The sequence below is a fragment of the Carassius auratus genome, unplaced genomic scaffold (assembly GCF_003368295.1).
Source record: "Carassius auratus strain Wakin unplaced genomic scaffold, ASM336829v1 scaf_tig00035951, whole genome shotgun sequence".
In the NCBI taxonomy this organism is placed as follows: Eukaryota; Metazoa; Chordata; class Actinopteri; order Cypriniformes; family Cyprinidae; genus Carassius; species Carassius auratus.
Window position 1 is genome coordinate 215,450 of NW_020526275.1, and position 27,101 is coordinate 242,550.

Here is a 27,101-nt window from a genome sequence, read left to right on the forward strand (position 1 = left end):
CTTAGTCACTTCTGCTTATTTCTTTTCACTGGATAGAGGCCAAGATGACATGGTTGCTTCCATGTCCCTAGTTGAGACTGGCCCTGTGGCACAGAACATTATTATACTTGTTAGTTCCATGTAGCAGATCATGTCAAGAGGAAGCCGATCGAAATACTTCAAAAACCCTTGACAACTCAGGAGTTTGGAACTAATTTGAATATGTTTTGATAAGTTTGACTCATCCTCATGTTCACCACATGAGATACACGATAATACTGTAAGTTAAAAAAATATATAAAATGAAAATGTATAGGTTGCATTTTATCATTTTATACAGCTCTCTTTCTTTAAGGTATCATAAAAGCGATAACTTGAAATGTGTAGTGCACATACTGTATGGTCTACAAATGTGCTTTTGAAACTTTTAGAAGCTTGAAAACTTCAGAAATCTTAGTAACTGAATGAGAAAAATTGAGCTGTACAGTTTTTTACTTTTATGTTCTGTAGAAGAAAGAACGTAATATGGGTTTAAAATGACATGAAAGTAAAAATTTACAGAATTGTAATTTGCGGGGGGTGAATTATTTCTTTAACTTTTTCCACAGAATGACTCAATAGTCACAGCCTTGTTATTTGACAAAGTTGTTATTTCATGTTTCAAACATCTGTTTCAGGAAAGACGGGGCCAATATGAGCTGGCGGCAGCGTCAATGCAAGGAGGATAGAAAAAGAACAAAAACAAGAAGATGGACAAAGATATGGCTGAGCTGAAAAAGGAAGTGAATTTAGTGAGACTTTACTTAGTTTTGTTCAATATGGTGTACTCTGATCATTTTTCCAAGGCTGAATCTTTCTGTATTAAATCTTTTTCAGGATGATCACAAGCTGACTTTTGGAAGAGCTCCACCATATATATGGAACAGACTTGAGTAGAGTCTTTTATAAAATGCCTCTTAATAAATCTCTAGTGATCAATACCTAACATACATAGCCTTCTCTTTGACTTCACCAGGGTTTCACAAGTGCTGAGAGATTCTCAAGTGCTCAAAATTATGGAGTCTTTCAAAAATGTGGTTTCCCGGGTAAATATATATATATTCTTTCTAATTTCGTGTTTTTTTTTTATTTATATATATATTTTTTTGCCATTCAGTTTTTCTAGTAAACTAATCTATAAGCTTAAATACATTGTAGGTTTGTATTCTTATGTATTTTTGATCAGATCATAAACTTTTTTTTTTTCCTTTCTAGCAAGCATTGGTTGTCCGTAATGGTGAGAGGAAACATATCAGTGCTGAAGATGTGGTGGTTGGTGATCTGGTGGAGGTAAAGGTGGTGACAGGATCCCCGCTGACCTGAGAATTATAGCCTCACATGGCTGCGAGGTTATTATGAGCCGCTATTTCTTATCTGAGCTGATCAGTGTAGTGTGAACCACATTTCCTTTCTGTGGCAGTGACATTATGTAAAAATAGCTTTTAAATTGGGTGTTTTAGGGTGAATAACTCCTCTCTGACTGGAGAATCAGAGCCTCTGACACGGTCCCCGGATTTCTCAAATGATAATCCTCTAGAGACCGGGAATATTGCTTTCTTCTCCACCAACTGTGTGGAATGTATTTATATTCTCATTCACTACAGATGTTCAGTAAAGTGTACTTATGTTTGCATAATTGTTAAGATTTCATCATAATCAAATTCATCTAATTTAATTTTTATATTTACTTATAATATTACTCATTATGCCATTAGGTGGAGACAAATGACTTTGAAATGGCAAATGAAATGTCTTTATGAGTAGCTAAATAATTGAGTCACAGACTTAACTGATTTATAAAAAAAAAAAAAAAGAAAAACACTGATTTGTTCATTTTGTTCACCATCTGTGATTAATTCAGGAATATGCCAGTGATTAATTCTACCATGTTACTAATTTGATTTTAATTGCAACTACTTTTGATGGTAAAGCAAACACATTGTGTATGTAAATTATATTATGAAAAAATATTTTATATTAAGGTTAGGGTCGGCAAGGTTGTTTATATATATGTTTTTGAAAAAAAGTCTCTTATGTTCACCAAGGCTGAATTTATTTGACTGAAAATGGAGTAAGACGATTAGCATTTATAAAATAACTGTTTTCTATGTCATTTATTATATTCTAAAATGCAATTTCCCATACAGACAATGCTTAATATCCAGTAGCCATTACTCCTGTCTTCAGTGTCACATCATCCTTCAAAAATAATTTTAATGTGATGATATGGTGCTCAAATAAATAAATAAAAATAAAGTATTATCATTGTTGAAAACAGTTGAGCTACTTAATATTTTTTTGGAAACTGAAAGTTTTTTTTTTTTTTCTTTTTTTTTTTCTTTGACTAATATGCAGTTCCAAAGAAGAGCTATTTCAAATGGAAATTCTTTGTAATATTATTATTGACTGATTATTATTAATTTTTTTTTACATTTAAATGTTTCTGATGCAATATTTGTGCACTGGTACTGCACGTGACATCGTCATCAGCACCAGAGACCATACAGTCATGGGCCGGATTGCAACACTTGCATCTGGACTAGAGGTCGGATGCACCCCCATCTCCATTGAGACTGAGCACTTCATCCACTTCATCACAGGTGAGGTTATCTTTCTTGGTGTCTCTTTCTTTATTCTGTCTCTCGCTCTTGGTTACTCCTGGTTGGGAGCTGTTATATTTCTTATTGGCATCATTGTGGCCACTGTGCCTGAAGGTCTTCTTGCTAAAGTCACGGTTAGTAAGATTAAACTTACTTTGTTTGACGATTAGGCCCTAATATTAAAGCGCTGGGCTCAACCTCAACCATATGTTCTGATAACTCTAGCACATTAACTCAGAATCGCATGACCATAGCCCACATGTTGTTCGATAAGCAGGCTGACACCATAGAGAATCAGAGCGGGGTCTCCTTTGACTGCAGCTCAGCATCATCGGCTCGTATTGCTGGGCAATGCAACAGGCCTGTGTTCCTGGCAGACCAGACAGATTCTTACAGTTAGTTTTTGATTTGAGTCATAGCAATTATACTTTGTGTGTTAACCCTAATTACTTTTGGTGAAGATCTGCTTTAAAAAAAAAAAAAAAAGGAAAGTGCAGTTTTTTATATATATTTAAAAAAATAAATAAATAAAGTATTGATTTAATTTCTCAAATAAATGAATTATTTGTTCAGCAAGGATACAATGCTTAAATTAATCAGAGGTGACAGTAAAGAGATTTAAAATGTTATATAAGATTTATTATAAAAAATACGTTTTGAACTTGCTTTGAAAATGGTTTTGAACTTTAAATTCAGCAAAGAATCCCCCTGACATGTTTGCAACATTGCTAATAATACGAAATGTTTCCTAAGCATCAAATCAGACAATATTATTATAGATAATATTAGAATGATTCCCGAAGGATCGTGTGACACTGGAGACCGGAGAAATAACTGCTGAAAATTCAGCTTTGCATCACAGAACTAAATTACATTTTTAAATAAATCAAACTAGAAAACAATGCTTCTAATTTGTAACAATCTTTCACAATGCAAGTTTTTTGCCGTATTGTTGATCAACATGCTATGCCATGGTTTGTATGATTTTCTAATAAATATCTCACTTGTGTTTAAATATTTAAAGAGAGATGTTGCTGGGGATGCGTCTGAATCTGCTGTGTTGAAATGCATTGAGCTTTGCTGTGGATCAGTGAAAGAAATCAGAGACAAGTACATTAAAGTGTAAGAAATCCCTTTCAACTCGACAAACAAATATCAGGTACTGCATTTAGGATCTTGCATCTCTACTTAGTCGATCTCCCATTCATGCATTTAAAATATGCCACTGTTTAATGTTACATTGACACAACTAATACATTGCAACTCATCATTCTATTAAATTAATAAATCAATGCTTGCATTGGTAGCTGTCAGTGCACAAGAACCCAAATGATGGCACAGAGTCTAAACACAAGCCGGTGATGAAAGGAGCCCTCGAGAGAATCCTGGACTGCTGTGCTACTGTGTTGATCTAAGGCAAGGAGCAACCTTTGGATGATGAAATAAGAGAAGGCTTTCAGAATGCTTATCTGGAGCTCGGGGGCATTAGAGAAAGAGTTTTAGGTAAAAGAGAAAAAGCTGCTCCTTCCAATAAATGTTGTTAGTTCACCTGAGCACACTGTGATCTGATCATTCACATTCTTCTCCAACAGTATTCTGTTATTTCTACCTCCTTGAAGAACAGTTTCCAGAAGGCTTCCAGTTTGATACTGACTTTGTGGGTCTGTACTGGCTTTGTGCTGCTGTACCTGATGCAGTGCAGCAATCAAGGTTAAACAGATGTACAACTCCTTTACAATGTACTGCAATGACTATATAATTATAGTTTACACATATATTTATCAAATATTAGGTTACTGCCAAAGCCATAGCAAAGGGGGTTGTGATTATTTCGGAGGGTAATGAGACTGTGTATATCTCTGTCATTGAGGTCAATCCAAGGTATTGTGTTAGTTTTACTAAAAATTACACTCTAAATTGCCTTGACATTAATCTAATAAGTCAATGAATATCTCTTTTCAGAGATGCAAAGGCCTGTGTGGTTCACAGTGGAGAGCTGAAGGGCCTCACAGCTGAACAGTTAGATGATATTCTGAAGTACCACACAGAAATTGTGTTAGAATTGTGTAGAAACTGATTATTGTCGAAGGGTATAAGCGACAGGTAATGAAATTCTGAACATACCTACTGTAAATAATGGGCTGTGTACTTAATGCTTCAGTTAGACAGTTTGGGGAAGTCGTGACCTAGTGGTTAGAGAGTTTGACTCCTAAACCTAGGGTTGTGGGTTTGAGTCTCGGGCCAGCAATACCAAGACTTAGGAGCCCTTGAGCAAGGCACTGAACCCCCAACTGCTCCCTGAGCGCCGCAGCATAAATGGCTGCCCACTGCTCCAGGTGTGTGTTCACGGTGTGTATGTTCACTTCGGATGGGTTAAATGCAGAGCAAAAATTCTGAGTATACTTGGAGTATACCATACTTGGCTGTATTAAACTTTAGAACAGCGGTTTTCCAACATTTTGATGCCAAAGAAGCATGCTTGTATTACAGTAGTAAAAAAAATGCTTTTATTCCATAATTATAAAATATATATAATACATTAGCAGCACAACTTATTTCAACATTGAAAGAATAAGAAATCTTTCTTTTGCACCAAATCATATTCAAACAGTTTCTGAAGGATCATGTGACAAGGAAGATGGCTGTAATGGTGTCTGAGAATTCAGTTTTGGAATCATAAAATATTTTAAAATAGGACATAAGTTATTAAAAATTGTAAATTGCTGAAATTGTTTACATTTGTTTGTTTTATTTTGTTCATGTACTAAATAAAGCCAAAGTTGTCTAAAGTCAAACAAATGTGTCTTTACTGCCCATGCTTATGGAGGGCACTGTAAATACAATATTAAAAATACATGTTCTCGTTTATCTTAGTATATAAATAAAAGTTTTCCACAGACTGCTTAGGACCCTTTACAGCCTCTGGTCTCCATGAAAACCTCTGGTTTAGAAAGCATTTGGAAATTGCATGTTGAAGTTATTTATTTATTATTTTTTTTCATTTATTTTCCAAAGGGAGCTATAGTCTTTGTAACAGGGGATGGATGACAGCTTTGCCTCAGTTGTAGTAGGCATAGAGGAAGGTACAGGAGACCTTTTTTCATATCCTCTCAATGATGTAGGGCCCCTTTGTTAGCATTTGCTCTCCACTCTAGACCATCTGATCTTTGACAACTTGAAGAAGTCCATTGCATACTCCCTGACCAATAACATCCCTGAGATCACACCCTTCCTGCTCTTCATTATCGCCAACATCTCCTTGCCTCTAGGAACTCTTACCATTCTGCGTATTGACCTGGGAACAGATATGGTCAGTGCACAACACACTGGGTTATTTTCTTTTTCACACTTTCACATTTGGTATTTCATCTCTATAAGAGATGACAGTTAATCATTTTGTTTTGTTTTCAAGGTCCCTGCTATTTCTCTGGCATACGAGGCTTTTGAGAGTGATATTACACAGAGACAGCCCAGAAACCCTAAAACAGACAAGCTGGTGAATGAAAGACTTATTAGCATTGCATTCGACAGATAGGTAGGTTGACATTTTGTTGCTTTGTTCCAGTAGCTTAAATGGTAGAGCATAGCACTAAATGCTAGAATTGTCTTAGAAAAGATTCTAAGACTGCCATTTTTAATAGTATTTGATCAGGTGATAAACTAAGTTTTTCCTCACTAACATGCTATCTTATTAAAGTTTTAATAGAAGATATTGTCTCGTTCTGCAGGTATGATTCAGGCTTTTGTTCGATTTTTCACATACTTTGTCATATTTGCTGAAAATGACTTTTTACAATCAAGAATACTAGGAATTTGTGTACCTTGGGATGACAAGCATATTAATGACTAGGAGGACCGTTATGGGCAAATTACACCACAGCTGTGAACCATAACTTTGCTACATGCCAGTCAAGGGGAGGGACATTCTCATTCTTAAGAGCATTATTTTGGATAAGATATATATATATATTTTTAGTACCATGAGTCAACAGTATTACTGTATCTTCCTAAAAGAGAATGTCCTTTTAAAATCCACACAAAACTGTTCAAAAGTTTAAAATATAGTAAACAGTAATATTGTTGCATTTTATTACATTTAAAATAGCCTTTTTCTATTTTACTGTATTTAAAAAAGCAATTTATTCTAGTAGTGTCAAAGTTGTTTTATGCATTTTTATTTATTTATTGTTTGTTTGTTTGTGTATATTGGCTAAAAATGAATGTAGTCCACATTTAGGTGTGCTTTAGCATTTAGATTTGCCTCAAAGCTAACAGGCATCTACTAAAATCTTCAAAACCTTCAAGTGATACTATGGAATTGTTATTGTATCAAAACAATGTTATGTTTTCTCAGACATATGAACAGAGAAAGATTGTGGAGTTCACATGGCACACAGCATTCTTCACCAGCATTGTGGTCGTGCACAGGGCCGATCTGATTATCTGCAACACCTGGCGTAATTCTGTCTACCAGCAGGGAATGAAGAGAGTCTGGGAGAACAAGTGAGCATAAGCCATGTTCTTGAGGAGATTTTCTTTTATTTATTGTCTGTTTACTACATTTTTTGTTCTACAAGGAACTAAATCCTGATCTTTGGATTGTTTGAGGAAACAGCACTGGCAGCTTTCTTGTCTTATTGCCCTGGCATTGATGTGGCTCTCAGATTGTACCCACTCAAGTAGGCTAAAACTCATTTATATATGCAGTTTCTTGGCTGCTTCTTTGGTTTATATTCTGTGCTCTATCCAACTGGTGGTTCTTTGCCATCCCGTACTCTCATCTCATCTTTATTTATGATGAAAATCTCATTATCTCATTCAATAACTTGATGTTGTTGCTGGTCGGTTCTACATATCCTAGTGTAAATTATAGAAGTTAATTGATACCTGTATATAAATGTATTCTTTCTTAGTATTACCAAATGTAAACATTTTAAGAAACACAGATAATGAATAATGACAGAAGCAGCATAAAAAAAGGAATCATTTTGGCATGGATACACACTACACAGCAGTAGTCCTAAACTATTTCATCCAGAATTTAAGGAAGAGAGTGTCCTTTTATTTTCCTTTTCTGTCCTTTGTTCATTTAGAGGCCATTGGAATGTTAAGCCACTCTCTTCTGTTTGTTATCATTCAGTGGTGTTTCCATTGATTTAGCATAATACATTAACCAAAACTGAAGCAAACCACAAATTTTCCCATGTAAGACAGTAATTCAACTACTTTTTTGACTGTCTCATAAATCGTGACTGTATTGTACTATGTACTGTATGATTTGTTTTGAGTATGACCAACATGAAAGGGCAGTGACACATTTCCCCTTTCAACTTCTAGATCAATACTTTTCAGCCCACTGTAGATTGTGATTCACTGTGAGTTTTATTTTTTATTTATTTATTTTTTTACAGCATTTAATATGTTAGGCTTAATGGCAGAAAAGATCATCTGAGGGAGAATGTAGTATATGACTGATTTGAGGCTAATCATAGTGTAGAAATATACCTGTCAAAAATGATACTGCTTTTTCTTGAGAAAACAAAAATGCAAATAATGTTAACTGAATATTATTACTAACTGTATAGAACAAGCTTCATATATACTGCTCTTATGGCATCTTACATCCATTTTTTTTAAGCTTGACATCTGTGGTCACTCTGAACTGTTGTTGTATGGAAAAGAGCTACATGAACATTCTGTAAACATTCTTATTTTGTGTTCCTTTAAATTTGAGAACGGCAGCGCAGTTAAAGCCTAAAAGCCCTCAAGAGATTTTTTTTTTTCCATTGTGCAGGTCAATACCTTTATTAACCCAAAGCACTGAGTCTAAGCCCTGGCTTTTGTCTTAATCAGAATGTCGTATATTGTTTTCCACTAAATGTGACTTGGCGGTAACAGCATCACTCCGCTAGAGAGAATAGAGCTTTTGTTGGATTGAAAATGGGACTTGATTCAGGGGTCCATCGCTCCGTGACAAGAATGAAGTGCAGCTCTGAACAAAAAGCTCAGTGGTGAAATTGTAATTTATTTTCTCCGCTCTGAGACAACCACATAATCATGGGGCAGGAAAGCACAGATTTCTCACGAAGTTCATGTAATCAATGTAAAAGTTGACATATTGATAATACCATTATAATAATGCTCTGAAGGATTGCCGCTGGAGAGAGAAATTCGAATGTTGTGCTTCTATAGCAAGTGTTATTGGCAGTATGTTTGGATATTTAATTATTTATATTGCTTTTTGTGTTATGAATGTGAAAATATGGTGTGCTGAATAGTTCACAGTGTAGGATGAGGCAATGATCTAAGCTGTACAGACTGTAACACAGTTTCTGGTCAGTTGCAGGTCAGCATATAATAGAACTTAAGCAGTTCTGTTATTATGCGTATTGATCATATTTTTTCTCTCTTGCTGGTTTGTGCAAGAGTAACTATGCTGGATACTGAGAGAAGAGTTCCTAATTAAACCTGAGGGAAAATGCTTGTCTGACAGCCTGTGAAAGGAATTCGGAGAGACCTGACCCTGTCCAATCATGGCAAGATTGTATACATGGTAAATGATGCATCAGGATTTATGCTTTTTGTCTTCGGAGTCCATCTACATTTGCTCTGACAAGTTATATTTCTAACTGACAGTTTACATGGTATGGGCTTTTAACGAATCATTTCCTGCTAACCGATAATGACTGCAAGTTTTTGAGTAAAACAGTTGGGTTAAGATGTAGGAAGGGGGTCAAATATAGGTTATGTTAGCTTTCAGCCCCTGCTGGTATAATAAAACATTTTAAGCATCCTTGTAAAAAGTAACACTAAAATAGTATTAAATAATTTATACAATTTTAAATATCAGTTTTATATTTTTATGTTATCTTTTAAAATGTAATTTATTCTTGGGATGACATGTTTTTTTTTTTTTTTTTTAGAAACAATAACTTCAGTCTTTTGTGTCACATGATCCTTCAGATAATTTCCAATATACTGATTTTGTGCTAGAGACATTTCTTTTTATGAATTATTATGTATTATTATGAAAATATATGCTTATATTTTCTTGTTTTGTAAATCGTGATACATTTTTATCAGGATTCTTTGATGAATGGAAAGTTTGAAAGAAAAGAATTCAAAATATATATAAAAAATGTAAGGATACATTTAAAGCATCCTTGCTGAATAAATTAGTGACTTTAAATAGTGTTCTGTTATTATCTGTGCAGCCAAAAGCAGAACAGTTAGTATGTTTTGCTCAAACTTTCTCCATGGCATTAGAGCTGGTACACTGTTGTCGCTTGCGAAATCAAAATGATGGTGCCGTGGGTATAAACTTACAGAGGGGGCGGTGATATTATAATGAGATCCCTTTGCCACGTCACCAAGGGAGCAAAATCTGACACACTTGTTTTCTCAGACGCTTGCAGAAAAAGGCTTACCAAAAACAAAGTTACTGGGTTAATCTTTTTCACATTTCCTTGGTTGGTAGATGCACCTGGACCTGATTATAGCACTTAAAACCAGAAAAAGTCATATTTTCATGATATGTCACCTTTAAAATGTCCGCTGTAACATAATATAGATGCCCCATTGAGTGCTCCAGGTATGTAGATGAGGCCACCATCTTTGAACGGTCTACTTGACGTCATTCACCATACTGTAGATTCTCACAGAGCTTGATCGGTTGGGTTCAAATAATGAAAACACTATCGTGGAGTTTTTCTTTTGCTATTTGAGCAAATAGGAATGTAAAAAAATATATTTTTCATAATCTCCAATTCAATGCTCTTCAAGTTGACCCGGAAGTAACCCGGAAATGTGAAAAAGGTCCATTGGCTAGTGGTAGTTTAACTTATTAAATGTTTCTTTACACTATATTGCCCTCTGCTGGCAATGGCAGGCCTATATTATTTATGCCCTGTTCATACAATTAAAATTAGATCATGTCCAGATGACACCTAATACTGTTTTCATTCATACATCCACCGTCCAGTCTAGCATACACTTGCTTTTTCATAGATTTCAATTTCACAGATATTTGAATGATTTGCTTTTCACAAGAAGACATTTTATTGTGTCCGCAGACGCTGTGAATCATTGACAACCTCCTTGAATACACTCTCAGGGACAGAAGGGGGAATCCGAATCCTTCAGATCCCAATTACTTTGAATTTCACACCCCCGGCTGAGCTGAAGAGCCTGACACATCTGCAATGCAGTTATCTTCTGAAATGATACTTCCAGAGAAGTCATTTTCTGTTTGTTAGAGAACAGACGCTAAGGAATTGCTGCTGGTTGTCACACTGTAAACAAACACTTATCACCTAAACACACAGTCATTAACCTGTCAGGCATTAACATGCGCTTGTTAGCAGAGCGAATTATCACAAACTCAGAGAACAGCTGAGGCACAGAGATATTACAGTATACATTAAAGCTTAAAATCATGACTAATAGAGCTGCTTTTAGTAAATACAACCCAAATGCTTAACTGCTAAAAAAAAGAGAAAAAACCTTTCCAAACATGACTAACCTATTCAATAATGTCCTATTATAGGGCTGCACCCTCAATACATATGTGTAAATGAAGGCATTTTTGTATATAAAATATTTCTGGCTGTGACACTTTGATATTATATATGTTTTATATTTACATATATGGCTTAATGTAATGCACACAATTGCTCAACTGTAATGCACATGATAAATAGTTAAATATTATATCATTTGTATTACAGTTGCGTATAAGGAAGCATTGTTAACAGTCTGAACAGAATGAACATTGCTTGCCCATTTCTGTTCATTTATTCAATTTATTTTATCTGTGGAAGTAGCTCAAGGGAAATTCAAAATTTAACAAAAAAGATTGAGAAATGTTGGGTGATATATTCAGTTTACAGTATATTAGTTGGATAAAAGGATTTCAAATTGTGATACTTGGCTGTCTTACATGTACACAGGAAAGTTGTACAGGGATATACTTACATCTCTATATCTGATCAACATTATTTGATAATCTTTTAACAGAGAAGACAAGGGTTTTCATTTAATTTATTAATATAAGCTGTAAAGCTCACAGACTTTACAACTCTTTCATAATGAATTTACATTTAACAGCATAACGCAATAAAAATTCCAGCAGGAACAGATTTATTGTTATTGTATGTTATCCATATTCTTTTGTACTGGTGAAGTGGACAAATGCAGCGTGAAGCCATAACTGTTGTGATTGCCTACCAGGAGCCAGATAAAATTATCCATAGTTTAATCAAGTTATGTCTCTTCATTCCTGTAGTGTCCATTATGCATATGGAAAACTCAGCGGATGTGAAGATAGTTATTACGACCACCTGAGGCTACTAACCATTACTGCTTTATTGTAATTTTCATTTTATGATATTGCCGAGGCTTTCCTGACATTAAAAAATGAAATGAAAAATGAATGAAATAAAATGTATACAGCCATATTGTAGTGTAAAAAAATAAAATAAAAAAAAATCTAATTTGTCGCACCCTCTACTGGTGAAAGTTACTGACTGCACTGACAATTTGGTTGCGTTTTAAAACCTATACATCATACCAACAAATGGCTTAGGTGGGCTACAATTCTCATCTTCCTGGAACATAATTTAAAATAATTGAAAAGTTCGCACCAACATATTCAAAAACATGGGATATGGAAATACAAGAGTGATGCTGCTGATAATATTTTCTGCAATCCATCAATATCAGACATTAGTTAGTAGATGAAATTATTTCTGAGAAGAAGGAGAGCTAGTTTGTTAGGGTTGAGTGTAATGAGAGAAGAGGCAGAGAGTTCGGCAGTAAAATGTAGAGGACACATTATGTGTAATAGGATGCATTTGGATGAGCAAAATGAGCCAAAGGCAGTTCAGTACCCTCACAACAAGCTTTGATTGATCTCCTTTACACTGGCATGAGACAGAGCGACTGAACCATAGAGAATGCATGCAATAAAACATGGCAAGTGTGAACCCACCAAAAATCCTTTCCACTGTATAGAGAGGAGAGCCAGTAAGCCAGTCTCAAAAAGTGTACTTTAGCATTTAAGGTGTAATATTCAGCACATATTCAGAAAGCACAAAGCATTATCAGGGATCTCGATGAACACAAAAAGAAAGCTGTCAGGTGAACAAGAATATTCTCTTAAGCTCTGACTCCTTCAATGGGGACAGAGAACAGAATTGTGTCAAAATCAGAACCCCCTTGATTACATGGAGCAGGCTTTCAGAAAAAGTGTCATGCAAAATAAAGAGTGTAGACTGTGATTATGGCCTTGCTGTGAATTAGAAGTCTTTCATGGATTTGCGTAATGCCTTTGATTATGTTTAAGTGGTGGAATGGGAATAGGGCTCATCTGGAAAGCTAGAGGCCGTGTGGGATGAATGCGATTGAAAGGGAGAACTGAACAGCACGCTAGAGGAAAAGCACACATAAAAGCAGACGAACATGTGCCATTGTGGATTTCGGTAATTGCTGTGAGACAATGAGGAGGCCTATTCTTTAGAAACACACTGCTTTTCAAAGCATGAAATCTATGAAATGCATGACGTTTATTGGTGATTAGCGAGGCAGGCCTGCAAGCGACTTTAATATTCGGACACTGATAATTTAAAAAGAGGTCAAAGCTCTAACGGCAGACAGTTTACTCCGATTTATTGAAGATATTGTAATGCATGCTCGATTCAGGTGTATGTTTCACTGTGGTAACCTGTATATATCTATTCAGTGTATTTCAGAGACCTACAGTAAGCTTGGAGCATGGAAGCATGGAATAGTGCAAAAATGAGTTTGATTAGTTTTTTTCCTCATCAGAACAGATTTGTAGAAATAGTATTACATCACTTGCTCACCAGTGGGTCATCTGCAGTGAATGGGTGCCGTCAGAATGAGAGTCCAAACAACTGATAAAAAAAATCACAATAATACACACAACTTTAGTCCATTAATTAAAGGTACAATTTGTAAGATATTTGCAGTAAAACATCAAAATAAAAACACTAGGATAGTGTTACATATTTTGTCCAGCTGATTACTAACAATATCTCTAATGTTTTCATCTACTTGTAAATCATGAGAAAATTTCCATTTAAACAGTGACACGGGGCAGTGCATTCGCCTGTCAATGACGTTAGTTAGTTTACTGACGTAGAAACTACATGACAACAGTGTCTTGGACAAATGCGGAATTAGCTTTGTGACAAACTTCTACGATCTCGCTTGTGTTTTACTCGACAGGTGAGTTGTTTTGATTCGTATCTTTACAGAAAACTTATGCTATTATAACGATCAACAAGATTAGTATTATGTGGCATACATGCCAAACGCGAGACATCGCCTCTCTAGAGGCCGCGTTTGATCCATAGTCTGATCGTGTCTTTGCATTGATTTTGTATGTTACCTACTCGCGCAAATCGTTGAACTGGCGTTAAATCCATGATTTATCTTTCCGTCTGATTGATGGCCGTCAGCGGTTGGGTAGAAGACAACAAATCCTATCATTCCATGCTCCTTCTTAGCGTCAAACCACGCGATTGTTATTGTTTTGATAGTGCGCCCTCTAGTGGCAGGTCCTACAACCTGTACCCTTAAAGTCTTGTGAAGTGAAAAGCTGTATGTCTGCTGTATGTTTGTCCATGATCATGTATTATATCATGATATATAAATATCTCCAAATCTGTTTTGATGAAGAAACAAAGCCATCTACATCTTGGATGGCCAAAGATTGTGTACTTTTTTTTTTAATTTTCAGCTCTGAGCAAAACACAAGAAACAAGAAATTTGGTTGCAAGTCATAATTAATAATATCAGTCAGTTGAATTCACATATTTTGTCACATATTTTGTACAAAAAAATACATAATATGTTTTGAAATCCATAAAATATCTGTTCGAAAATGGACATAATTTATTCTTAGAACTAGCTTTCTGTCACACAAGAACAAGACTTAAAATATTTTATTATATTTCCATTAATATAATATAAAAATATTAAAAATAACATCTATCTTGTTTTAATGGTATTTTGTTGTATATAGGGAACTATAGGGTGATTCCTGGTTACTAATAATATATTTGGAGTGAAAGAAAAACTGTGAAACATTTTCCATTATTTTCAGGAATAGAAATAAGCCATATTCTTGCAGTGCACAGTGTACCAGAGAAATGGCATTTTATCATGTCAAATAGACAATTTTGCATTATCTCTCCAGTCAGGTAAGTAGCTAGTCTTACAAGCTTCTTTGTCTATCTGCCAAGGTTGAAAGATTATGTGTGTATGCATGAGTGTGTTTTCTTTTAAAACTCCATTGAGTCATAACAAGTGGATAGAAGTTTTTGTTCCCTTCGTGTATAGTGTCTGTTCTTTTGCTCTGCTCTGATTTATTGCACGGTAATAACTCATCATGCAATCCAGTAATTCATGCTTTTATGACAGATGAAACCCTTTGGAGACACAGCTCATCAGCAGTCAAGCATGGTCTGCGGACCACACTCATACTGATCAGATAGCTGATCATTATTTTCGGCATGGGACATGTTAGGGAGTAATCTGTCAATTTAATGAGTACCTCATTTAAAGGGGCACGCCCTATTAATCGCACAATATCCATAACTCTGTTGTTGTCTTGCTTGATGTTTGCTTGAATGAGGTGCGCGTCAGATGTCCTGATCAATGCTCACTGCTAGCCATATGTTTACATGGGTTGCAGCGCTACTGACACAATTATGATTATTAAGACTGGTTAATGCATTGAAGATGGTGGAGATACACTTAAAAGTGATGCCACTGCTGCTAATTGCTAGGTGATTTTAATTAAACTACCGACACTTTAAATGACTAATCAAACCACTTTACAGGCCCATTCCGACAAGTGACGAGGAGTGTGTGTTTTGCTCATGCAAGCGTTTCTTTATGACAAGGATGCTTAAATGGGCACAGCTTAATTAGAAAAGGACCAATGGTGAGTAGACGAGACAGGAGCGCGTTGAAATGCTCCTGCTAGAGAAGTGCTAGGTCAGCATTTCCCCAGCCAGCAAGGGACAAAATGCAAAAGAACTTTAATATGTGGGAAATAGACATCTTAGCCTCCCTTAAGACATTAGCAAACCCCTGAACACCCATGAAATGTTCCAGCTCAGAAACAAAGTAAGAAAAATCATTCACTACAAGCAAAAGTACCATAAAAGTATTATATTCCATACAGTATCAGAATTCAAACTGGATAATATTACTCTTTGAGACTAATCAGAAGTCATTAGATTATTGTGATTGTTTTATCCCATTGACTTGACTCTTACACAACTGTTCAAAAGTTTTGGGTCATAAAAGTTTTTTATTTTATTTTTCTATGTCCACCAATATTATTACAATTTAAATAACTTTACTAATTTAATATGCTTTAAAATGTCAATTAATTCTGTGAAGACAAATCTGAATTTTCAGCAGCCATTAAAATTTATTATTTATTAAAACCATTAAAATCTATACATGAATGTACAGTATGAACGGTAGTAAAATATTGTATAATATAACACAATGCTGTATAATAATAAAACTACTATCTAATAAAATACTGAATATGCATAAATCGAACTCTTGGGGCATCTACTGTAAAAAGTAATATTCATGATTTACAGTGTATATTTCACTGCTTTGAGCTATGTGCCTGCTCGGACTCCATCCTTTGGTTTTCCTCTGCCTTTTTCATTCATTTATTTATTTATTTATTTTTTGCCTGCATTGCTCGCGGCTGTGAGTTAATGGAGGAGTAGAACTGCATTCAGAAGCAGGTTGAATAGTAAATGAATTGAAAAGGTGTCATATGCAGAGTGCAGTCTGGCCACCTGGTGGCAGAAACAGCATTCTCAAATGCAGCATCGTTACTCATTTCAGGTGTTTTGTGTGTGTGTGTGTGTGTGTGTTTAGGCTGATAGAAATGCATGTCAAAAGCACTACAAACCCTTTTCTACTCAAACTGGTGGTAATTGGGATATATTTTGGTACTTTCATGCTGATTTTATATTCCTTTTCTTCAAAGAGAAATTATTTTGTGTAATGCTCATGTTGTCCTATATAACTCTGTCTTCAGTTACCATTAAACATGTTATGAGTAGAGCTACACTAATTAAATTGTGATGAAATGTTCACAAGAGAGTGTGTGTCATATAATACACTGCTGGCAACATGTCTGAATATTACATGTGTTTATATTTAGCCTAGTTTATCCTACTCAGAATGACTATTCTCATTGGCACTCTACTTTTGGAGAGAATGTTTATGTCAGAAGTTGGGCTTCTTTCATTTCCTGGTTCCTTTGAGCATTCAAGAAAAAACTCTTTGAATTGAATGCCAGGTGTGTGAATTGAACGCTCTTGCAGTGAATCCATAGGATTTTCTTGAACTCATGCGTGAAAGAGTGAGCGTGGTGCTCTAGAGAACAAAGAGACGCAACAGGATGAATGCTGAGCCAAATGTACCTAACACCTTTTTATTCTTTTTTCATGAATCCCATGAAAATACATATCGACTTGAATTATAGGAGTTTTTCTTGTGCTTCACATCCTGTTCTCACCACCCACAGTGATGTATATTGAGCAAAAAAAAAGGACAAACTTGCAAGCTTTAATTTGATTGGAAGGATGCTATGAAATTTGGTGCCCAAATCTTATGTCATGCTAGAGAAAATGTTTTTGGTTGAAATTCTACCCCAATCTGTTTTATATAACATCCCTGTAATGTCTACATTTAACTGTTTAAAGATACTTCATTAATTAATAAAATATAAGTAATTATGAATAATAATTACTACAATTTCATTTGTATGCAAACCATAAAATAAGATTATTCAGAACCTATCTATCTATCTATCTATCTATCTATCTATCAAAATAGATGCATCCTAGTCATGAAGAAAAATATTTGAATCTCATAAGTCAAAAGCCTGAAAGAAAAATTACGATGAAATCAGAATGCCCCTGTTCTAATCCACAAGCCAATCAGTCAAGAGTGTAGTCATGTGCGGTGTAGGAGTGTTTAATTTGATTCAAGTTCATTTTGACATTCGCAAAGAATAAGATTCCCGTAAAGTACCGAGAGGATTGTAAACTTTGGAAACAAAAAGACAAAATGAATTTCCTTCAAGGCCATGCTTTTCTCCCCCACAATGTCAGTCACTTGGTGCTAAGAATGCATAAATTATTCATGACACTGCGGTATCCTTACACATGTTGTAGGGACAAATGGAGTGTTAAAAAATAGCCTTAAGCCCAGTTAGAGAGTTTCCGTGCTTGTGGAGAACAGCCCTCTGTTCTGAGCAGCCGTCCATCAAGCTCCTGACGGACAGCGTGGATTATTGATTTTACAGGAAATGCTCGACAGGGATTCTAGGACTGGCATGGAGTAGATCGAAAAAAGGGTCCTATTGCTCCACACCTACATGCAGCATCATGCTTCACTTTCCTGTCAGGTTGAGATATACTTGAGCGTGGTGGAGGACGCCAAAATTGAGCCAAAGGTTTTTCACATAATTTCACGTGGTTTGAAAGCTCATTCCGAGTCGGAGCATGTCAGTGCAAGCCAAATAATTCTTGATAGGATATACATGTTACAGTAGGCTGTATAAAATTACCTCATGATACGACTTGCATTCCATGCATATAACCCCTCATATATTTCCTTTCACTGAATCCCCCAAAAAACTGACATCTATAGCAGTGTGTTATTGCCAGGGTCACTCAGTGTATGACGTCTCTGTAGGAGTCTCTGTTTCTGTGTTTCTTTCTTGCTGTTTTACAGAATAATGTGTTAAATCCACTTTGCATTCCCCAGGGCATCATCCCCCAGATGTTGCTTTTTAAAATCTAAGTGTTTAATCATTCTATTCTCCTGATTATGGCCTTAATGCAGCCATTTGCACTCACCGAGCAGGGCAAGGCACCCCAGGAGAGAATAACTGTATCAATTGTGAGCAGCACTGTTGCAAAATTTAAACTCAGAATCTTAGTATGCATATACTCGTTTAATTTGCACCTTTTTGTTTAGATAAACTTTAATATGATTTTTTTTTATCTTTTCATGAGCAAGCATCTTGCTGGTTGCTTTGTTTATATTTCTGTTAGTTGCAGTCATTTTTTTTTTTTTTTTTTTTTTTTTAAAGAATAGAATAGAATAGTCAAGTGCTAGTATTAGTTGGTCAAGTGCTGGCTAAAAAATATGTGTCTTTAGGTGATTTTTGTGTAATGTGTAAAGATCGGGAGGTCATTCCACCAACTGGGCACAGTCCAGGAAAAATTCAGTAAAAAGTGATTTTGCACCTCTTTGGGGTGCCGCCACAAGGCACCATTCACTTGCAGAATGAAAGCTTCTGAATGGTGAATAAGTTTAAACTAGGAGTTATAGGTAGGTATATAGTAGGTATATTGGTGCAGTGCCAGTGGTCGTCTTGTATGCAAGCATCGGTACCTTGAATTTGATCCAAGCGACTACTGGTAGCCAGTGTAACCTGATGAGGAGAGGAACATCAAGCAGTTCTGTCTTAGTAAGGTTGAGCTGAAGGTGATGGTCCTTCGTCTAGCTAGAAATGTCTCTCAGACAGGCTGTAATGCGAGCAGCTACCGTCAGATCATCTGGTTTTAATGATAAACAGAGTTGAGTGTCATCAGCATAGCAGTCATCAGAAAAGCCTCATAGCTCAAACATTTAAAGTGACAGATGACAAAACTGTAATATTAAAACTAATTTCTTTGTTGTTATATTTATATCAGAAGTTATTGTTTCTGGTGTGAATGGGCCTTTAAATTACAAAAGTGAATTATTCTTAAGAGAATAATGCTGAAAAGTGGGTAAAAATGACAAACAGTAAAGCAATAGTTAAACAGTAATTTAAGATTTTTTTAGAAATAGTTGTGTGTTTTGAAAATGCATTAACCTGAATTGGCAATAACTTCCTTTCCTGCACATTTTCTGAAACTTTCCCTTAATGTCAGTGCAGTTTCAGCCATTTCAGAGAATCACAACAAGCAATCCAACTACTGATAAGCACATCACTTAAATGCCCACAATCCACTTTTTTGTCTCTGTCTTTTTTAATGGTGTTGTGTCTGAACTCATCAAAGTCAAGTGCAATAGCAACGCAATCCCACACTCTGGGGCACGGAACAGCAATAGAATGTCAATACCATTTGTGTCATTAAAACAAAGAAGAGGATGTTCTTAAACCTGTATTAGCAAGTGGGCAGAATTTTTAAACCACTGTGCAGATAACAGGCTGCTTTACATGGCTTAGGAGAGTTGCATTTACCTGAGGGAAGATTAGAGGGCAGAAGGACAAAGTTTGGACCACCTCCTGAAAGCCACACTAACATAAGCCAGCTGAGGAGATACATTCATCTTTATGTAAACCCACATTGGGAGTCAGGATTAAGAGTGGTTTAAGCCACGCTACTCTAATACCAAGGTTAAATGAGAATCTGGTGTGACCCCATCATGTATTGCTTTACAAATAGCAGTGGCTTGTCTATTGAAAGTAGTGAGCATCTCTTGAGTGGCACTGTAGAGATTAAAGGCCAAGCACTTTCACTGCCTGTCCTTGACCTGTGCACTCCAGTTTTAATCAGCCAGTCTGATGTTGTTGTTATTCATATTATTTAGTTTGTTTATTTTTATGAAATTAAAAAAAAAATCCAATATGGATGCATTGATGGCATCTGAATGTGCATTTCTGTGTACACTACCATTCAAAAGTCTGGAGCCAGCATATAAGGAAAATTGAGCAGTTAAGATGTCTTTGGATATTGCTAGGTGATACCACAAGTCATATTTCATGTGTCATGCTCACATATCACTTCCATGTACTAAGCTTTTAATCGATTTGGGATATTTGTTAGACACTCTCACTCATGTCTGATAAACCTTTTACATGATATGATACAAGATGTTCACACATAGTAAACAAGCTTCTAAAACACATTCCATGAAATAGCAAGTGACATATAGACCCGCTGTTCGTGGTTTACACCAAGCCCTCAAAAGACTTCATTCATCCCTTAAAGCATAAGACCAAAACATCAGTACTGTGACATTTGAAGCTGCAAATGCGATAGGGCTCTGAGGAAAGCCCTGCAAGACGGCCAAACCCTTGACAAGAGCATTTAATCTGTTGGGGCGAGTGAAACAGGTCCATCTTATTCACAGAGATTGTGTATTTTTTCTCTAAGTCATGACGTGTGGTTATGCTCTCTCTAGCTATGCATTAACCCACTGCTCGGGGATAACCAGTGTGCATCGACCCACGTCAGTCCAGACACGTCAGGCACATTCATCCTGGTTTTCCACATCCTGTTTCTCAAATACACCATAACCTGAGCCATCTAAATGGAAATGACATTTAACACCGCTGCAATCAGAATGCAGAACAGGCTAAATTGTATGAGGTGGGAATGTAGTCAATGTTTTGAGGCGATTGTGAGTGAACTCATGTTACTCTCCCTTAAATGATCTCCTCCGTCTCCATAATAGTTGACAACCGGTGTCATTAATAATGGCCGACTTTGCCTGAAAGCTGGTTCGGGCGACATAGGTGCACTGGGGTCTGCAAGGTTGGTGCTATTGGAGTGTGTTTGAATGTTTGATGATAGAGACTGGAGGCTAAAAGTCAATCATTGTCTGAGCACAGATGGTGTTGTGCCTTGTGATGGTAATTAAATATGGCTTCTCTTTCCTGGCTTCCATTGAGAGGAAAACGCTACGCTACCAGTTGTAGAAGTGATATATGGTGCAGAAGTGTTTTATTAGCATTTTCTCCAATTGGTAGATGATGTAACTACACCTTCCAGCTGCTGATAGTTTTCTGCTTTGAAATGCATTTAAAAGGAGTCAATAATTCTGTATAAATAATTACAATAATTGTCTAGTTATGTTCTAGAATTGAAAACTTAATTTTTATTAAGGAAACAGCATTTATGTTTAGTTAGGAACAATATAGAATTGGCAGTTTGGCTCTATATGTCAAAAGAAGTATTTTGGTATAACTTCTAGGCAGTCTGAAGTCACCAGTGTGACCTCAAGCTAAGAATGATTGTATTTTCTGTAGCTTTACTGAATGACAATAAAACTGCTCAATAGCAGAACTAAATCGAACCTCATGATCCATGACAAACATATAGCATCTGTCCCCTCAGTATGGACAGAGCTATATCGTACAGAGCTATTCAACTACATCGTACAGAGCTATTTGCAAGAACAATGGGGAAATGAAGCTCCACTGGATTTGAGTACATGATCACAATGAAAATGATTTAGCAATTTGATTATATATAAGGAAAACTTGCATTTGTTAAATGTTTTGCAGCCTATGCTGTCTCTTCTACAAGGTACAAAAGGTAGGTGTTCTATCTCGGAAGAAATCCTTAAGAAAATACAAAACACTGTTATATAATCATGATTTTAAAGTGCTTTTTTATTTGGAATGACATGAAATAACAGTGTTTTGTAAACTCAAGGCATTGGAAACAGACTGTGTTTGCAGAAAGGCAATATGAAAGTATATACTTTAGTGTTTATTTTATCATTCATTATCCTACCTTGGATAGAATGTACATTCCGAGGGCATGGTTGAATAATGCAGTCTATGGAGATATAGTCATTCCATTTTTAACTGAACTGACACCAGACAAAGCTTTTTTCGCTTGTATAATGGTTTAAAGGGGGGGTGAAATGCTCGTTTTCACTCAATAACCTGTTAATCTTGAGTACCTATAGAGTAGTACTGCATCCTTCATAACTCCAAAAAGTCTTTAGTTTTATTATATTCATAAGAGAAAGATAGTCTGTACCGATTTTTCCCGGAAAAACACGACCGGCTGGAGGCGTGACGTGTGGGCGGAGCTAAAGAATCAAGAGCGCCAGTAGGCTTTTGCGTTGAGAGAATGTGGAATCTGTGACATTACTGTGAGGGAAAAACCATCATCCGAAACAAACCATGGCTTACAGTCAGATTCAGCCATTTATTTATGATCCAGAATCAGATCCCGAGGCTGAAACTGACGAGAGCAGCAGCAGCAACGACTCGCTCCGAGCGGGGCTCGAACCCGGGTCTCCGGCATGGGAGGGGACACACTAACAAGGAGGCAGAGATATTTTAAGCAGTTTTACTCACCGCCTGCAGTTCCAACACACGATCGTGACCCTTTTTCGTTGGGATTGCATCATCCTTAAGAAATAAACGATATGCAAATCCGTCGTCAAACTGGGCCTTGTTTGTAAAACAAGCATCTTCGAAATGCAGGGAACAAACAAAAACACTTGCACAACTCCATTGATGCTCTGTAAAAATAAACTCCATCCACTGGTCCCTTAATGCTGTTTTTTTTTTTTGGTAATCTGTGCAGGGTTGTCTTGCCCTGGCAACCAAAAACACACTTCTTTTGTGACTTTTTGCGACGCTCTCGCTCTGATCAGTGAATCGCTCTGATCTGTGAAATGTCTGTGCTCAGCCTCGCTATACGGGAGCACGCGCTCTTCCGGGGGAAGTGCCCTTAGGACCCATATAAGGAAATTCCGCTCCATCTAACGTCACACAGAGCCATACTCTAAAAAAACTTTCCGAAACTTGTGACAAACCGGAAGGAGTATTTTGGGAACAAAAATACTCCTTCAAACGTACAACTTAATTTTTGAAACTTTGTCCATGTTTAGCATGGGAATCCAACTCTTTAACAGTGTAAAAAACTCAGTATGCATGAAATAGCCCCCCCCCCCCCTTAAACCCAATCAGGCCCATCTTGTGACGTTTGATATTGTAATCCATTTGGAATTTCAAGTATCCTCAAATGTTCTCAACAGAGCATTTGGACACACAGTGTTCCAATTTTTTTTTTTTTTTTTTTTTTTTTTTTTTGTCCAGGAGATCTTAATAATAAGCAAAAAGGACATTTTCTGTAATTGGGAAGTTTCAATAAATATAAGGCTGGAAAGCCATCTCTAGATGTGGTCTCTCTGGTCTTGCTATGCCTTTTTGAATTTGATGTTACTGGACAGTTTGGAAATTACTGTGGGTTTTCAGTGCTGCATTTGATTAAGATTGGAGCCAATCATAGGAGCTCTGTCTGGCATCTACTCAGCACCAAGTAGCCTGTGCAGCATGCAATTTTCCTGTTTCACATTTTCATAAATTCAGTCAACCTGCTGTTTACAAAGAAGTGTAAACAAATGTTGGCAGTGGACACATGCATAATTAAAAGGGCAGTCTCTAGTGAGCGCTATAGAGATGACGTTTCCCAGGATATAGGATGTAAATGCACATTATGACTTTAAGCACTTCCACAGGCATGTGCAGATGGCTCTACATGCACACACTCCAAATTTCTGGATGCTTTGCGTTGGTAGATAGGGATGCATATGCCACTGTTGCACTGTAGTATTTGTGCAGTCCTCTTTTTTTCAGTTCTTCTTTGAAAAAATATGTTATTCTTTATATGTAAATGGTAGCCACCATATGGTGACAACAAATATAAAACTAAAACATATTGTTTTTTTCTAGACATTGAACATCATTGAAGTGTATTTGTCAAAACAGTGTTATAATGTACATGTATGTATAATTTGATTTGATTTAGTCTGTATATTAGTGGTCTGAGTTTTTATAGAGATTCTTTCTGAACACATTACATTATAAAGGGACCAGCTGATTGAAAAATTATTAAATCAAATGATTTGTTCAAACACTGATACATTCAGAAACTTTAAGAGATAGGTTACCCCAAAATTAAAATTCTATTATCATTTAGTCCCCCCCCCCCCCCCCCCATTCCATCCCAATTCCACCTTTGTTCATCTTTGAAATACAAATGAAGATATTTTGAACAAAATTGGAAAGGGTGCCCCTCTATTTCAGTGAGGGGATGAAAATCTTTAACAAGTGACTGCGTTCTTCTCAAATGAAAGGCTGCATCCTAGTGAGGACACGTTATTCCTAGATTAGTTCTTCTGAGGCTTAAAGGCCAGAGGAGATTCGTACTCAGCATTAAACACTAGAATCAGATGGTCTAGTGAGTGTGCTACTTCAGAAATGTTTCCGTTCAAGGATACATTTTATTGAAAATCTTTATATTAAGTGATTTTCTATATTTCCAGTGGTTTACATTATGCACAGTTTAGTGATTCATTGTGATTAATTTACATCTTTAAAAAAAAATGATAATTATTAATTAAACATTTTTTTTTTTTGCATTATTTAATGAAAGTGAAATTGAACGAATTGAAAATCGCTGATTTTTCTTTCAACTTTTTTTCTCTTTTTTTTTTCATTGGAATTACTTCAAAGGGTTGTAGGCGACTGAAGGATGTGAAGGGTACACCTGATGCATCTTTTAAAACAGGCCGAAGGAAGGACACAAAAATAAAGACTGCCTTCTAGAGATCCTTTAAATTGAGATGTCCTTCAACAGATTTTGATGACATGGCAGCTGAGATATGCTGCCTTGCTAGGACGCAGCCTTCTCTTTGAGAAGCACCAGTGAGTCTTTTTGAACAAGTCATTAAATCATTAATTCAGCCAATTAATTTAAAACACTTCATTCATTCAAGAGCTAAAAAAACACCATATATGATACATGATGTATGATTTCATTCAAAAAATAAACCATTTGACATTTCAATCAGGGATTATCATGATTATTAGAAGCACATGTCAAGAATCATAAATCATCACAATCCTACAGCACTGATCTTTTAGAAAATATAATTTCTGAGAATTCGGTTGGGTTTGAGATTTGAAGTGCTACACTACCTGTAATCTTTTTATGCAGAAGTGGAAAGCATGACATCCCATTAAATCATGCACTGCTACACATTTTTGACATGGAGTGGTGATATTAAAAATGCATGTTCTGGCTTTCATTTTAATAGCAGATGTTATATTAAGTGAACATTTTTTGCAAGCAGTTGTTTTGAATGTGACCCTGTATCGGGGTCCATCCCCAAGTGTTTACAAAACAGCTGACTAGTCAAAGATAACCAGTGTTCTCCTCATCACAAGTATTAATGAAGGAGCAGATCCTGGAGGCATGGAGAGCAAGAAACCAAGGCAGTCGTGACAAGAAGGGGAAAGGTTTTTTCCCCCTGCAGACCACTCTCACCTGCAGCTCATCACAATTATACAAGGTCTGACAGGGTCTGGGAAAGAACTTTTTCTTTTTAGCCCTCCAGCACTCATTTTTCCCTTGCTTTCCTCCATTCCAATAAGGTTGGGGCTTGAACCGTTTGACCTGTATCTTTGCTAAGGTGAGAAAACTGGTCAAGACAGGGGTCACTGATTGTCCCAAAGGCCTGTGGGTTGACTTTGGTATCACTTGGTGGTGTGTCAGAATGTTCAATTGAAACAGATACACTCCGAGAGCACATTTTTTACTTGCAGAGGTTAGTTTTACACCACAGAAAATAAATTCTAAGTTGTATTTGTCACCGTTGGGTAGTCATTTAATTTAAATGGCAACATCCAAAAATATCAACATATTGAAATTAATAAACGGTTATGTTTTTAAACATTTAAAAACACCCAAAAAATATGTGACAACATGCCCGACCTGACATTTATATAATAATAAAAAATACCATTAGCTCCAGTCTCCTCTAAACTGATAATACAATTGTACTGTTTAATGTTTATGTAATATTTTTTTTATGATGAAGACATTTCAAATTCTAAACATCTCATCCCAGCATTCACAGGTCTAATTGTAACTGTGAAGCAAGACTTGTGTTCTGTGGCAAAGGAGCCAAGAAACAAGCCAGATTGAAAGCAGCCGAGAGAAAGTATAAAGACTTCTGAAGTACATACTACAAACTGTACCCGCAAGATAGAAGAAGATTTCCTTTTTCTTTTCTTTTTTACCTACCACACAAAGTTAAGAGTTCTCAACACAGAAAGGACGGCTAGAACTCCCATTTCCATCCACCCTGGAATGAAATGAGAGATGTTAAATATGTCATGAATATGTAGATCACAGAAAATTCCCTCTCCTACAGCTGTGAGGTTTCACATGTTCTAGTTTCAGAGCTGAAGAGGATCCAAAAAATACAGGACATTCCAATCCTTTGCAAATGGAAGCCTGTTTGCCATCTGAAGAGGCCATGAAAAAAACCCTGTATTGTCATAATCTACTCCAACAGGCACAATGCCTGCACTACGATTGGTCTTTCAAGAATAACATCTCTACATTTCTAGCACATCTACTCCTACTGTTACCTCTTCTAACTCTCCCACTTCTCTTTCTATCTCGCTTGCTCTCCTTTTCTCTGTAAAATGCAATCTGCAATCAGAACTACATGGTTCACCTCAGGATAGCACCTCTGCCAATCTCATTTATACGCTGCTTGATTGAAATGAATATTTAAGTGGCTGCATATAAATGAAAAAGCTTCAGATCTCTCCTCCAGAATGTGACCTTTTGCATGAGGAGCTTCCTGGACTCTCTC

General features: G+C 36.3%; 1 pseudogene; it reads left to right on the plus strand.

Moving 5' to 3' along the window:
• The first annotated feature begins 728 nt into the window (after positions 1 to 728).
• LOC113082389 (sodium/potassium-transporting ATPase subunit alpha-1-like) lies at positions 729 to 20,990 on the plus strand (annotated as a pseudogene).
• Positions 20,991 to 27,101: the final 6,111 nt, after the last annotated feature.